Below are 15,313 nucleotides of genomic sequence, written 5' to 3' on the forward strand. Positions count from 1 at the left end.
ACAGACCCAAAGACTGCAACTGGTTAATTATGTCGAGAAAAAGAATCATCCACTGATAAGTAATATATCCAGTAAAATGTTCTCATTTTTTAAAAAGTTTATCTCAGAGGATTTAAGATATAAAATTATTTTATTCCAGACTATAATTTCCAAACAGTAAACAAATTACAATTGACTACTTCTGTAAAAGCAGAGCCTGGACAGAGGCAGCAACAGGGACAGCTCTTAAATATATCTGAACAGGAAGACGAGTTTCCTTCCTTCCTCCTTCAGTTGCCGCTTTCTGGTTTTAGAATTTCAAACAAAGAAATACATATTGGCTCCACTGCTAAGAAACGCCCTCTTTCTTAGCAACTTCCTCTTCCAATTTTCTTCCCTTCCATTGACATATCAGAACAATACACAATGACGGTCCTACCATTTTAATTAACCAAAAGCTCCAAGGTTTGGCAAAATTTAGGGCTGTAATTTATAGTACACAACTACTCACAATGCAGGTCCACAATCTTCACTAAGCTAGAGGTAGAAACAGAGAACACAAAGAAACATGCTTAGTCAGATGTGGGCTGTTGAAACTTTAGGAATCCAAAGAAATTTGAACTAACAAATGGGACACTTCTCCCATCCCCCCAGAAACTTGGCCTATCATAGGAAGGAGAAAAAGTTACTGGGCTGGCACCACTCTGAACCAAGCGTCAAGTCTACACACCAATGACAGTTGGTGAACTTTCTTCCCTAGGCCACCCAGCCAGAATTCAAACTGAATTCTCTGAAGTTCCAGCACACTTCAAAGTGATTTCTACAAGTTAGAAATGATCCTTTCCAACTCATAGACTGAACAAAGGGGAGATCAAGACCCAGCCTGTCTTCCAGAAGTGTCTAGGACCAGATCCCTCCCCAAATTTGTGACAAAGCAAACTTCTCACAAGTGGGCAGAGAATTCCCCCTTGCCCAGTGAGTCTCAAAGGAAACACCTTATCCTTGGTAAGTTCTGCACCTTACAGGCTGACCTTGAGCAAGTTACCTAACTCCCTTAGTTTTCTTATGTGCAAATTCTCAAGAGTAGCTGTAAAAAATAAGAATATATGCCTCAACAAGGTCTGGCACACAGTAGGAGCTCCATAAGTGTTCTGCCTCCTCCTCCCTACCCTCCTGCATTCTTTTGGGCCTAAATTTCAAGCATAGCCCCAAGAGGCTCCAAGGATTCCTTCCTCTTCTGCTTTTATGGAGAACTACATAAAACTTCCCCATCTCAGAGGCTCTAGGATCCTGCAGCACCGAGACATCACTCCATCATAGTCTGAGCAGCCCATCCAAAGCCTTCGTCAAAAAGACCCTTTAGCCAACTCTCCTTACTCTGCAGTACCATTCTGAACACATAGGCACCTCCAAATTACCCTGCAGTACCATCCTGTACACGTAGGTACACACAGTCCCAATCACCACTTGGCAACTTAGGCCAGCAGTCTCACAAACAGCAACCTCCATTCCCTCATGGCCTGTAGATGGAAACTGAGGCTCCGCCTGGGGAACTTGCCCAAGATCTCATACAACATCTGGGATCCAACCCATGTACATCTGCCTGCAAAGCCTCCTCTTTGCAAAAGGGGAAACTGAAGACCAGAGAGGGAAGTGACTTGCCCAAGGTCACACAGCGAGCGGTGGCAGAGCTAGGTCAAGTTAGGGCACTTTCGAATCATGACGGGCTCGTGGGCCCCTCCAGTCCCCGAAGGGATCTCCTGCACACCTCCTTCTAGGAGAGAGGAGTGGAGAGTAAGACGCCACACCGCGCACACCGCTCACCCAGCCTCTACCAGTCGGTGGCAGGAGGCGAGGTGCCCACACCCGCAAGACCTGAGCGGCTCGGGAGGGGCGGCCCCGCCGGGCCCAGTGCCTCACAGAGGGGCCCGCCAGCGGAGACTTGTTGCTCACCTGGTCTCGCGCAGTCGCCCTCAGCGACAAAAGGGCCCGCTAGCCGGCCTTCTTTGCCCTGGTCTGTTCCCGCGGGCCGCCGCGCCGGCTGCCACACTGCTGGACCCCCCTTAGTGCGCTACGCCCCCAGCCGTGGACAGCCGGCTCGCGTCCGCCATTACGGGATTCCCCGCCCCAGGACGCAGCCACACCCCGCCAACGACCCTGATTGGCCCTCAGCCCCACCCGCCTTGGGCTTTCGGGCATTTCATTGGCCTGAATGGAATGCCTGTTAAATAGATACGCAAAAGACGTACTCAAGGGTACAGTCCGGGAACTCCACCCGAGCTACTTCCGCAATCGGAGTAAACAGCCGGGGTGTGGAGAGTGGCAACCAAGTGAAGTGGGGGAGGAGATTAAACTAAACCAACTCCTAAAAAGAAAGTAAGAACATTCCACCTAAGAAAGTGTAAAAACTCATACAAAGTCTATTGAAAGGAGAATTCTTGTTCTTAGACTTGAAAGAACCAGTATTTTTGGTGGAGGGGAGAGGCCAAGTACATGAACTTGCTCTGGACACCCCTCAAATTGCGGATAAATTCGTCCCTTCCCTCCCGATCTCAGGCCCGGCGGAAAGTAGGGTGGAGAGAGTGAGTCACCCACTAGAACCCGAACTCGCCGCTGAAGGATCCAATCTGCAGCGAGGCCGAGGGTTCTGGGACTGGGAGGTGGTTTTGAAACACCATGGTTAGGTGAGCTGGACCTCGGTTCAGCCCCCTACCTCACTCTGCGACTTCAGACTACTCTCTGAATTTACTGGGTCTCAGTTTGGCCTGCAAAATAGGAGTTCTATCTGCTTCATGCCCTGGAGTGTTTGATGAAGATTCATGCATGAGTGGATGTATGTGTATCGTGATTATAAGAGGCCCAGTGACTCTCAAAGGAAACACCTTTGCGCTGGATATCAATGTGGCATTCACAAGTTAGCAAAGACACCTCACTTAGCTCTCTAGAGAAACTTCGTAAGGCAGATAGTGTTCTTGTTTTGCAGAAGAGAAAACTGACTTACCTCGGTCCCCCAGGGAATTTGAACAACCCTGAGACTCAAACCTGTATCTTTTGGCTTCCATTCTTGTATGCCTCCCTTCCAGGCCTGGTGTGCCCTGGGGAACACTTCCCTCCCCCGACCCCTTAGCATTCCAGGGAGGGTCTTGAGGGTACCAGGCCAGTTTCCCACCTCTCAGATCACCATAGACAGGCACAGGCCACCGGCCAGCTATTGTTAATCACTAAGGTTTCAGGAGAAAAGTGACTCTCAGGGTGCGCCTGAGCTGTTTCTGGTATCCTAGGAATCAGGAAGTGAGTAAGGGTTGACAGGTGGGTCAGTAACCAGACAGAATCCCAAAGGAGGACACAGAAGCTCCAAGAGGGGCAGTGACGCCATTGTGGGCCCTCAACAGGGCAGCCTTCGTGCCAAGGACTTAAATCCAGGTCTGTCTGAGCTCAGAACAGAGCTCTTCACTTTACGCTTGTTATTCCCAGAAGGCCTGCTTTGGTTGTAATTTCTAGTTGTTTTTTTGCTCTGGCAAAAAAAAAGGAAGTCAAGAAGAGAGTGGGAGGGGAAGCAGCCTAAGGCTTTAAAGGGGCAGAGACCACCAAATAGGTGATGCTCATGGCCCCAGTGCTGGCTGAGTCACAGGACGTGTCATCTGACAACCAATCACTGTTTAAATCTTGTCTGTAGCCAGTGGGTGCTGGGAAGTGGCAGGTGCTGTGCAGAGGCTTTGGGGGTCAGACTGACCTGAGAATGAATCCAAGCTCCACCACTTTCTAACTCTCTTAACCTCACCAACATCTTTTTTTTCAAGATTTTATTTATTGATTTTTAGAGAGGGAAGGGAGGGAGAAAGAGAGAGAGAGAGAGAGAGAGAGAGAGAGAGAGAAACATCAATGTGCAGTTGCTGGGGGCTGTGGCCTGCAACCCAGGAATGTGCCCTGACTGGGAATCCAACCTGTGAGGCTTCGGTTTGCAGCCTGAGCTCAATCCACTGAGCTAGGCCAGCCAGGGATTTTTAGAAACAGAGAGGGGAAGGGAGTGAGAAAGAGAGAGAAACATCAATGTGTGGGTGCCTCTTGCACGCCCCCTACTAGGAACCTGGCCAGCATACCAGGCATGTGCCCTGACTGGGAATCGAACTGGCAACTTTTTGTCTCACAGTCTGGCCTCAATCACTGAGGCACACCAGCCAGGGCTTTACATCTTCCCTAAAATGGGGAACAGGGTAGTTGTGAAGATTCAATGAGTAAATTGTGGAATTAATGAGGCATGTGTGTAAAGTGACTAGTAGCTATTTATTCGTTCATGAATTCTTCTATTCAATAAAATATTATTAAGTATCGATCATGTGCAGGGCCACCTGCCAGTGGTATAGCTACAATGCTGAGCGAAACAGACTCAGACCCTCCTGGAGCTTAGAGTTTGATGAGGAAGTAACTTGTTAAACAAGTGATCAGATGAGTCAAAATACAGTTAGAAACTGTGATAAGGAACAAGAAGGAAAAGTACAATGTGTTTATGAGAGTGGATGTCAGGGGATGGGGTGGGGTCAGAGGAAGCTTCCTGAAGGAGTGATGTGGTGGGTGAGTCGGTGAGTGGGGGTTAACTAGGCAGCAGGTAGTCGAGAGAAATGTTGCAGGCCAAGGGAGAAGGTGTGGAAGACCTCTAGGCCAACAGGGGTAGTAGCAAGGGGGAGGGAAGGCAAAGTCACTGGATTCTAAACCAATGAGGAGTTACAGGGGACGGAACCTGGCTTGGAAAGTGGGGCTATTCTCCAAGGGTCTCTGTACTTTTCTGATAATGCCTGAAAGAATGCAAGCTCTGAGGCCAGCCCATCTGGATTTGAATCTTGGCCCTGCCACCTTATCTTGGACTGTGTGACCTTGAGCAGCTACCACACCTCTGTGCCTCAGCTACTCTTCCAAAAAATGGGCATAATGATAGGGAGTCAATAAGGCAGGGGTGAGTATTCAATGTGGAAATATATATTAAGCATTCTGGCATAGAGAGGACACTCCAGAAAAAGGTGCTTGGTCTTTCCAGCATGAAGGGAGGTGAACCTGAGGCAACAGATCCAACAGATAGATGCATTTTGGGAGGGAGCTGATGCAAGAATCTATACATTAGGCAAGTGGTCAGTTAACCTTAATTGCCATAGGAGACTTTGGAGCCAGGCAGATGGATTCAAATCCCAGTTATACCACTTCCTAGCAGTGTGACCCCAGGGCAAGTGACTTCGCCTATCTGAGACTCGGTTTCCTTATCCATAAAATGGAGATCGTAATTGTCTCTACTTGCCAGAGCTGCCAAGATTAAATGAGATAATAAATGTGCAGCACTTAGCATAGTGATTGACACATAGTACACAGTTGTTGAATGTTGTTTTTTTAATTTTAATGGTAATTATTGTTATTGGTATCAATAGTTACTACCTGTACTAGACAGGACTCTGGGGCTTTGCTTGTAGGTTGTCTGGCAATAGGAGACTTAGTTTCTCCTTTTAGATAACGGAGGTAGACAAATCGCCTTCAGAGGGGGTGGTGCTGTGCATTTTAATCGTAGTATTAATAAGCACTAACATTAAACATTTACTATTGTATATGCCAACCATGTGCTACGTGCTGTATATTTATTAACTCATAAATCTGCACAGCCAGACCTACGAGTTAGACCATATTATTATCACCATTTTACAAATGAGATAAAGGAAACACAGAGAGGTTAAGTGACTTGTCCAAAGCTACCCAGCCAGGAAGCAGCACAGCTGGAATTTAAACCAGACCTTGAACCTGAGGGGTCTGCTGTTCTTGAGGGCAAGCTCTCCCTCTTCTGTTGAAGAAGTTAGAGTTATCACCTGGAGGGATGAAATGACTCACTGCTGGTGGTAGCAAGTCACCAGGTTCTGAAAGTCAAGCCCTATTCCTTTCCCATCGATTCTAAAAAGTAACCTTTGTCTATTCCCTGTCCCGGGAGGATGATAAGAGCAGGAAACGAACCCTCTTCCCCCGCCAGGGGTATAAAAAATATTTGGAGTTTCCACAACTGGGTCTGAGTCCCAACTATACCGTTTAATGGCTCTGTAATCTTGACCCAGTCATACCCCCTCTTGCAGCCTCAGTTTCCTCATGTATGAAATAGAGATGATGATAATAGCCCTGCCTATGGGGCTGTAGTGAGGAGCAGAAAAAATAAGGCCTGCATAAACTACAAAGTGCTGCCAGCACAAGAGTTCCTCTTCTTGTTGCTATGGGAATGGCAAGCACTCTGGGAAAGCAGCCCAAGCCAGTATAACAGGCAAAATGGCCTTCTCTGAAAAAGAGTCCTGAGTTCGAGTCCAAGATCTTCCTTTTACGCCGTGTATGACCTTGAGTACGTTATTTAACCTGGCCGAGCCTCAGTTTCCTCATCTACAAAATGGAATGAATAATACTGATCTTGTAGAGCTAGAAAGAAAACATGAGAATGCATAAAAAGCCATGAGCCAATGGCTGGTACAGAGCTGGCACAGTGAAACCCGCTAACGGATTCTAGGGAGGGGAGACCAACAAGAATTACCCTGACCCCTCCATGCCAGCACTCTCTGAGACGAGAGTACAGAGCTCTGTGCTCAGAGTCTAGGTCTACAATGGTCTCCAGCCACTATCCTACCTCTTCCAGCATTCCCAGGTCTTGCTGGGATCCCAATTTCTGTCTCCCCACCCCCACACGCTCGCGCTCTCTCTCTCTCTCCCCCACCCCCTTTCTCCCTCTCCAAACAAGTTCTCCACTGAGCAATCCCAGGGGGCCCCCCCAACCTCAGTTCCAGCCAAACTCGAAGGCTTTCCCCGCCTCCACATCCTTAATCCACAGCCTTTGCATTTGCCATTCCTTCCACCTGGAATGCTCTCTCCTCCCAGAGAGCCTTTGATGGGGATGAGGCGGGTGCTGGAGGGAAAGGATCTGGAATGATTCTCCCCCACCTCCTCGCTCCCCTCCCTTGCATTCCCCACGCTGCATGCCTGACCTTCCCCCTCCCAGCCTGGGGACGAGGCAGCACTGGGAGGGGGAGGAATAGGGGGAGGATTCAGTGAAGGGCCCTCTGTGGGGTTTTTCACCTGCTCAGAAGAGGCAGACGGAAATGAAAGCTCTAGAAAAATGCCTGCTGCTCTGCTCCTGAGGCCCCAGCTTGGTGAAGCCTCCCTGTCTTCCCGCTGTGCCATCTTCTCTTCCACCCCCTCCTCCTGCAGGCAGGTGCCATAGTCAAGGAACATGGGTGGGCGGCAGGCCAGAGAGACCAGGGTTCAAATCCTGTTCTTGCCACTTACCCAGTGAGTGGCCTGCTTATGCCACATTTCTTTGTGAAAGGACACAGCAATCACTGCCTTCCAGGCTGCTGTGAGGACTAAGTAAGATGTCAGATGAAAGTCCCCGACACAACCAAAGTGCTCAGCAATGGAGATAATAACAGCGACAGCAAAGACACACCGTGCCCAGGTGTGCCTGGCACAGCTCTCAGCACCTTGACGTATTAGCCTATTTAGTTCCTCATAAGGTAGATACCATTGCTGTCCTCATTTTACAAGTGAGGAAACTGAGGCGCAGAGGTCCTGTAACTTGCCCAAGGTCACACAGCCAGTAAGAGGCAGAGCATCATCTCTCTTCTCACCCACCACACTACGGTTGGTGTGCTCAGTGATAGTTGGTCATGATTATTGTTAATATTGTTTGTTTTAATCTACACGAACTCCACGCCTTCAGTAAGTACATGTTATCCTCTGTCATCCCACCTTCAAAACTCTGCCTGAATTTCCCTTTCTTTATGACACCTTTTAGTCTATTAATTTAATGAGGATATACGGCTCTTTGCTCTGGCCAGGTCTGTGCAGAGCACTGGGGAACCAGGTATCAATCCACCCAGTCTTGGCCCTCCAGTGTCTCTCAATCTGGTGAGGGAGAACACACATACATACAAATTACACACACACACACACACACACACACACACACACAAAGGAGGGAAACACCAATTGCAGCAGGAGCTGTGAGCTCACAGAAGCATAGAACTTACCTGGGGGACTGGGGCAGGTTTACGGAGAGGGGGTCCTTTGTGTGGGGTCTTGACGAATGAGTAGGAGTTCCTCAGACAGAGGTATGATGCGGGCAATATAGAATATGATATGTAGTGCAGATCCTGCCAAAGGGACTGAATTAAGTAACACCAGAGAGTAACATGTCTGGGGGTAGTTCTATGCCAGACCCTGGGCCCTCAGGGAACCTGCAGATTTGGTATGGAGGCATCGGGGTGGGGGGGGGGGAAGCAACACATAGAGTAAAAATATTGATATTAAAGAAAAATCCAGAGGAGCTTTGAAACTACCAAAAAGATACCTAGACCTCTTCAGGGTTCAGTGAAGCCTTCCTGGAGGAGTATTTGATGTCTAGGCTGAGACTTAAAGATCAGAGCTGGATTATGTCACCTACTGCCAGCCCAGCCCATATATAAATTCAACATAAAAACAATACTAACTATAAAATGAGAATAGGAAACTCCAATAAAGTTCTGATTTTTCCACGCACACTATTTCAATGTGTCTTTTATTTAATGATCAAATATCAAATTATTTTTTTAAATGTTTTTAGTGCCCCTGCTCTGCTGCTTGCTCTGCTCATTGGGTAATCTAACAAGAGGGTGGCAGGCTGGAGGGAGTCAACCAGGTGAAAGGTGGAGGAGGGTGTGGCAGGCACAAGGAATTCCACCTGCAAAGGCCCAGGGGCAAGAGAAAACCTGGTGAGGAGCAGAGGAAATGCTTTGATGAGAGCTGGCAAGTGGAAAGTGGCAGGGATAGAGAACTGCGCTAGGTTACCAGATTCTCAGGGTGCCGGGAAGGCTCAAGAGGGTTTTAACCAGGATTCACCACAATCAAATGCCCCTTTTGTGATATCACTCTGAATACAGTATTTACAGGGACTTATATATGGTTTGAATTCATTCATTCAAGAGACACCGGGTACCCACTGTGTTTCAAGCACTGACCCAGGCACTGGGGCTGCAACAGACAATTAAGAGTTCTTCAGACAGAGCAAGACGTGACAGGGACATAGAGTGCCACCCCTACAGAGGTGTCTGAATGGATAAAGGTTTGGAGTGTGGAAGTGTATGACTTTCACAAAAAGAAGCTAAGCCTCGTGCTGGACAAGGAAGCAGCAAAATGGAAGATGGCGCTCAGGAAACTTGCAGCGGAGAGACCAGTGATTCACAAGACAGGAGAATAAAGGAATAAAAGCAGGAGTAGAGGCAATGGGTTAGGGGTGAAAAATCCTGATCTTGTAACCTCCTTAGACGGTGGCCAAGTGGGCAGAGGGACGGAGGCCCCAGCCAACCCCCTCAGCACCCCCATGCTTTCTCAGCCCCGCTGAGCCCTGCAGTTTGTCTTCTGGCTTCCGAAGTCAGACCAAACCCTGGAGGAGAACAGAGGCGGGAGAAGAGGGGGTGGCCGGGAGACAAGCCCAGACCTCTCGCCCCAGCAGGGCCTTCCTTCCCAGCGGCTGGAGCCTACCCAGCTGAGGAACCAGAGGTTGCAGGGAAGGATTAAGGAACTGGTTGCTTTTTTACCCAAACTACGGCTGCATATTTCTTTCTTTTCCTTTCTCTCTCTCTCTCTCTTTTTTTTTTTTAAGAAAAATGTTCCTGTACACGCACCCGGAGGCTTTTGCAGGAGGCGGCTGTTGGAGAACCTGGAAAACAAGCCAAGAAACAAGAGAGAGGAAAAAGACCACGCCTCGCCTGGCAGATTCCTAATGGCCCAGGAGACCTGAGGCTTTACAGTGGGAGTCCGGTGGGGGCTGCCTTGGGTGGGAGGGAAGGGCAGGCCGAAGGACAGCCACTTGCTGGCCGGTGACCTTGGGCGGGATGCTGCCTGCTTCCCTCTGGTGAGAATGGGGAGGAGGGGGGGCAGGGGCAGGGCTGGCCGGCTGAGGTCACAGGAAGGCCCCTTCAAGCCTGAAACGCGATCTCGGGATGTGGGGCCTGCCAACCTGCAGCGACCCTGGGCCAGCAGAGATGAAAGACTGCCTGTCCCCAGCTTCCGGACCCCTGAGGCCCCAATGCCTCAAACTTGAAGGGCAGTAAAGCTGCTGCAGCTGGCTAGAGCCGGTTGCTGGGCTCCCCACCCCACCTGATGTCATCCAACCCTCCCTTCCCTGTTTTGCAGAGGACGCTCGAGCCCAGAGAGGGCTGGTGACCTGCCTGAGGTCACACAGCAAACTGGAAGCTGAGCCAGGACTACATCACAAAGTCTTTGGACTGCAAGTCCAAGCCTCATTCCCTTTCCCAGAAACTTGGCTGCCTGGGGGCTTACCCTGGGGAGTTGGAGAGACCCAGACTTAGGGAAGACAGTTGGGAGTTATGTCTGTTTAAAAACTTAATGTTGACTGAAGTGCCTTTTTTTTTTTTTTTTTAACAGAAAGAACCCTTCCCAGCCCCTGCCATGAGCCTGGACTTGCTCTGCTGGCAGTGGAAGGAATGTGGCTCTGGCCGCCACAGCTGCTGGTGGCCAGCTGCGGCTTCAGCTCCTGCTGCTCCCACCCCAGTAGGCAAAGGGACAAAGGCCTCTTCTTAGGCTTGTCCCTTTGGATCAGTGGGGGCAGAGAATCCACAGAGAATCCACCAGGAGGCTTGGCCACTGACCAGCTAATAACTTAGCTGTTCCCCTCTGGACCTCAGTGCCCTTTCTGGAAAATGGGGACAGAGTATTTGCCTGACTTATTTCTTGGCATTGTCTTCCAAAGGGGGGAAGTTACAGAAGTGCACTCCTCCCTGCACCTCCTTCTGCTTGAGGGTAGAGGGTCTGCCTACTTAGAGACCTCTCTGCCTCAAATTCCCCTCCCTACCTCATGCTATACCTAGCCAACCCCTACTCACTCAGCTCAGCTCAGCTCAGCTCAGCAGGACCATCCCCTACTCTGGGGAGCCTGCCCTCACCTCAAGACTGTGCTGCTCCTGCAGGCTATTTATCACTATTGTGATTAAATAATTAACTGTATCATCGGCTCTGTCTCATCACTAAAATGTGAACCCTATAATAATAACAATAGCTGACACTGACCAAATGTTTCTCCAGTGCCAGAGACTTTGCGTGTATCAACTAACCCGCTTAATCCTTTTGGCAGGTCCTGTTAGATCGCCCATCCTACAGATGAGGAAACTGAGACAGCGAGAGGTTCAATAACTCACCTGAGGTCAGAGTAAGTTGGAGGCTGAGTCAGGACTTGGTACAAAGAAGTTGCAGAACCAGGATTCAGATCCAGACCCCAAGCTGTAACCGTTCCCCCACTAATAAGTCAGGTCAGCTTGTTCCCTGCCTCTTCCCAGTTCCCAGAACACCTGGTGTACAGTAGGTGTTCCATTTATACTGGGTGAATGAATGCATGGACAGGTGATGGATACACATGAGTATCTGGAGAAGAATAAAGCACCTTCCAGGAGTGAGTTTTGCAGGAATACCATACAGGGAGCGGAGCCGTGGGCAGGGCAGGGGACGCCCGATATGCAGTAGTTCCCCCTTATCTGCCTTTTCACTTTCTGCAGTTTCAGTTACTGGCGGTCAACCCTGAGGTCTTAAAATATTAAATAGAAATTTCCAGAAATAAACACAAGTTTTCAATCATGCCCCACTCTGAGTAGTGTGATGACATCTCACTGTCCTGCTCTGTCGTGCCCGGTACAGGTATCCTCATGGTGTACGCTCCCTGCTACCTCCTCAGCCACTTAGTAGCCACTTCCATTATCAGTTAGATCAACTGTCAGGGTAGCACAGCACTTGAGTTCAGGAAACCCTTATTTCACTCACTAATTGCCCCGAAGCAGAAGAGCAATGATTCTGGCAATTCGGGCATGCCAAACAGAAGCGATAATGTGTTTCCTTTAAGTGAAAAGGTGAGTATAACAGTACAGTAAGATGTTTTGAGAGGGAAGGAGGCCACATTCACATAACTTTCATTACAGCACATTATTATGATGGTTCTATTTTATTATTGTTGTTCATATCTTACTATGCCTAATTTATAAGTTAAACTTTATTATAGGAATGTATGCATAGGAAGAAACATAGCATGTATAGGTTTCAGTACTAATCTGAGGTTTCAGGCGTCCACCCGGGGTCCTGGACCACATTCCCCCGCAGATAAGGAGGGACTACTCTATTGTTTTTGTTTCTGTTTTAATATTTTATATATTTATTTTTAGAGAGAGGGGGAGGGAGGGAGAGAAACATCCACGTGTGCTTGCCTCTCCCGCCCCCCCACTGGTGACCCGGCCTGCAACCCAGGCATGTGCCCTGACCGGGAATTGAATCGGCAACCTTTTGGTTTGCAGCTGGGCACTCGATCCAATGAGCCACCCCAGCCAGGGCAGGACTACTCTATTGTTAAAGACCAAATTACTGGGCTTCCTTCTGCAGCATGTGGGCCAGAATTCTGGGATATCATCTTTGACTCCTCCTACTTCATCTGTTAGAGCCAATCCGTGCCCAGGTTCTTCTTGGTTTCTCCCCAGCGCACCCCTGCTTCTCCATCTCTCTTTTGCTTGGATTTTTGCAGCAACTCCTACATAGGCTTCTCGGTCTCTAATGTCTTCTCCTTCAAAATGGGCCTCTAGCAACAGAAAGTTAATTGTGGGCATCATCCTTCTTTACCCCTTCCCTCACTAATGGACCTTCCATGGCTCCCCATTGCTCTCTGGATAAAGCCCACACCAAGCCCATGAAGGCTTTCACCACCCAACCACTACTTCCACCCTTCCAGCCTCAACTCCTGCCCCTCTCCTCCACATGTCCTTTGCCTAAGCCACTGTATGTAGTAGAAGTTAAGAGCATAGAAGCACACAGACCTCGGTTCAAGTCTCGGTTTCACCATTTACAAATTAATTCCTTTCTCTAAGCCTCAGTTACTGCATCTGGAAAATGGGCATAATTGTAATGCCTAGAGTCACTGGAGGGATAAAATGAATACATAAGGTGCTGAGCACAGTAGCTGAGACTCTCAAGAGTAACTATAATTCTTATACTTTCCTTTGCCATAAAGAGCACTTCTTACTGTCAGTCTTACTTATTCTTTATGACCCAGTTCAATTGTCACTTCTTGGAAGAAATTTTCCTTGATATTACACTCTGTTCCCCAAGCAAAATCAGCCTTACTTTCTATACTCACTTGCACTTTGCACCTTTATAAAGCACTTGCAATGTTGGTGCACTCTCTTTCCCCTGCTCTCCCAAGAGTTAGTTCCCCAAGAGCAGGAACACAAATGTCCTTCTGAACTCTAGCCAGAGCCTGGCATGCAGCAGGCACTCAATAAGTGAAATGAATTGAGTTACCACTTTCAGTGCCTTTCTTGAGTACCTGGCAGGGAGGAAACCTGAGTGATGAGACAGCTGGGACTCTGCTGGGACCTGGTTGCCTGAGTCCCACTCCAGCTCTGGTGTGGGGTTTGTTGATATGTGTGGGAGTGGGAGTGGGAGTGGGAAACTCCTCACCTCTGGGCTCTTTTTTCCTGGCAGGAACTCTTCTGTTCTCCAAAGGAGAGAGAGAAAGGGGAGAGGAGGTCCAGGAGCTGAGCAGAGGTGAAGGTGGGGCTATAGCAGGAGCCAGGGTGTGGATGGGAGCTGGCAGACTCCACCTCCTCTAAGCCCAGGGCTGGGCCTGGCAGAACAGGGCCTCACAGCCCAAGTCCCCACCTGCAATGCGCCACCTCATCTGAGCACCTGGGCTAAGTGACTTTTCAAGTCGTAAAACTACATCTTGATTTGCAAGGAAGGAGAATCCAAGCCTGGCCTTGTCCTGTTGCTGAGCAAGGAGAAATAAAAGGAGTGTTTCCTTTTATTCTTTCTGTCTAGGCAACACCTTGCAATCCTGAAGTATTATCAAAAAAAGTAATACTCTAATAAGTTATCATGTATTTCACATTGCTCTCAAGTAATTGTGACTTTGACACACTAAACTAAGTCTTCACTATTGCTTTTCTCTTTTAAAAATTTTATTTACTTATTTTTAGAGAGAGGGGAAGGGAGGGAAAAAGAGAAAGAGAGAAACATCGGTGTATGGTTGCCTCTCACATGACCCCTACTGGGGACCAGGCCGACAACTCAGGCATGTGCTATGACTGGGAATCAAACCGGTGACCCTTTGGTTTGCAGGCCGGCACTCAATCCACTGAGCTACACCAGCCAGGGCACTATTACTTTTCTGATGAATGTAATAAATGTGCTTTATAGAATATTTGGAACATCTAAGAAGGTATAAAGAAATAGAGACCAAAAATCAAATAAACAGAAATAAAATCCAAACTCCTAAATAAAATCATTGTTAAAATTTGGCATCTTTTTCCAAATATTTTTTCTTTGCATTCAGAAATGTAACTAATATATTAAAGATATTTAGTGTCCCGGAAAAAAAAATAAAAGAATGTAATACTCCATTTTGCAAACCTCAATTTAGGTCACATTATCCTCAACTGTTGAAGTTGCTTCATGTGCTGCTCCTGCCACTCCCTCAACTTTAAAACCCTTCTCTGACCACCTAGTACCGTCAAGATAAAGCCCTAACTTCTAATCCAGGCCATGAAGCCTTGTGTGATCTGGCCCCGTGGGCCCAGTGCCTCACGGACTTTGTCTGGCTCTGCTCTCCCCCTGCCTTCTCTTCACTTGTGGCATTTTCTCAGTTCTTCCAACACACCTTGTCCCTTCTTTCCTCTGGGCCTTCACACATACTACTTTCTCTGGCTTGAATGCTTTTCACCATCCCCTGATACTTTAGTTTTATGTTTAGTGCTATTTTTTTAATTTAAATTTATTTTTAGAGAGGGGGTAGACAAGGAGAAAGAGAGGGAGAGAAATATGGATGCAAGAGAGAGACATCGACCGGTTGCCTCTCACATGCACCTTGACAGGGAATTGAACCAGCAACCTTTCACCCTGTTGATGATGCTCCAACCAACTGAGCCACACAAGCCATGGCAGTTTGGTGGGGGTTTTTTTCCTTTATTTTTAATTTTTTAACTCTTTTTTAAAGATTTTATTTATTTATTTTTAGAGAGAGGGGAAGGGAGGGAGAGAGAGAAACATCAATGTGTGAGAGATACAGCAATCAGTTGCCTCTCGCACACCCCCCAACTGGGGACCTGGCCCGCAATCCAGGCATGTGCCCTGACTGGGAATTGAACCAGTGACCTTTTGGCCCACAGACCGTCACTCAATCCATTGAACCACACCAGCCAGGGCTGTTTAAAGCTATATATATATATATAAAAATATATAAATATATAAATATATATATATATTTATTTATTTATTTATTTGAGAGAGAGAGAGAGAG

The 15,313-nt window shown here is 48.0% G+C and overlaps 1 protein-coding gene and 1 long non-coding RNA gene across 2 annotated transcripts in view; one reads left to right on the forward strand and one right to left on the reverse strand.

The window, feature by feature from the left end:
- WASF2 (WASP family member 2) overlaps positions 1-2,110 on the reverse strand; it is a 67,691-nt gene extending 65,581 nt beyond the window's left edge. Inside the window, exon 1 of the mRNA XM_045858961.1 lies at positions 1,933-2,110. The gene's annotated coding sequence lies outside the window, so the exon portion shown is untranslated. The remainder of the gene's footprint in view (positions 1-1,932) is intronic.
- Positions 2,111-3,287: 1,177 nt separating this feature from the next.
- Positions 3,288-10,944, forward strand: LOC123832128. The gene is made up of 3 exons (XR_006788007.1): positions 3,288-3,402; positions 9,626-9,772; positions 10,411-10,944. It is a non-coding gene; the product is annotated as an uncharacterized LOC123832128 (long non-coding RNA).
- The last annotated feature ends 4,369 nt before the right edge of the window (positions 10,945-15,313 follow it).

This window comes from Phyllostomus hastatus, unplaced genomic scaffold, assembly GCF_019186645.2.
Source record: "Phyllostomus hastatus isolate PE091 unplaced genomic scaffold, TTU_PhHast_1.1 phas_scaffold_182, whole genome shotgun sequence".
In the NCBI taxonomy this organism is placed as follows: domain Eukaryota; kingdom Metazoa; phylum Chordata; class Mammalia; order Chiroptera; family Phyllostomidae; genus Phyllostomus; species Phyllostomus hastatus.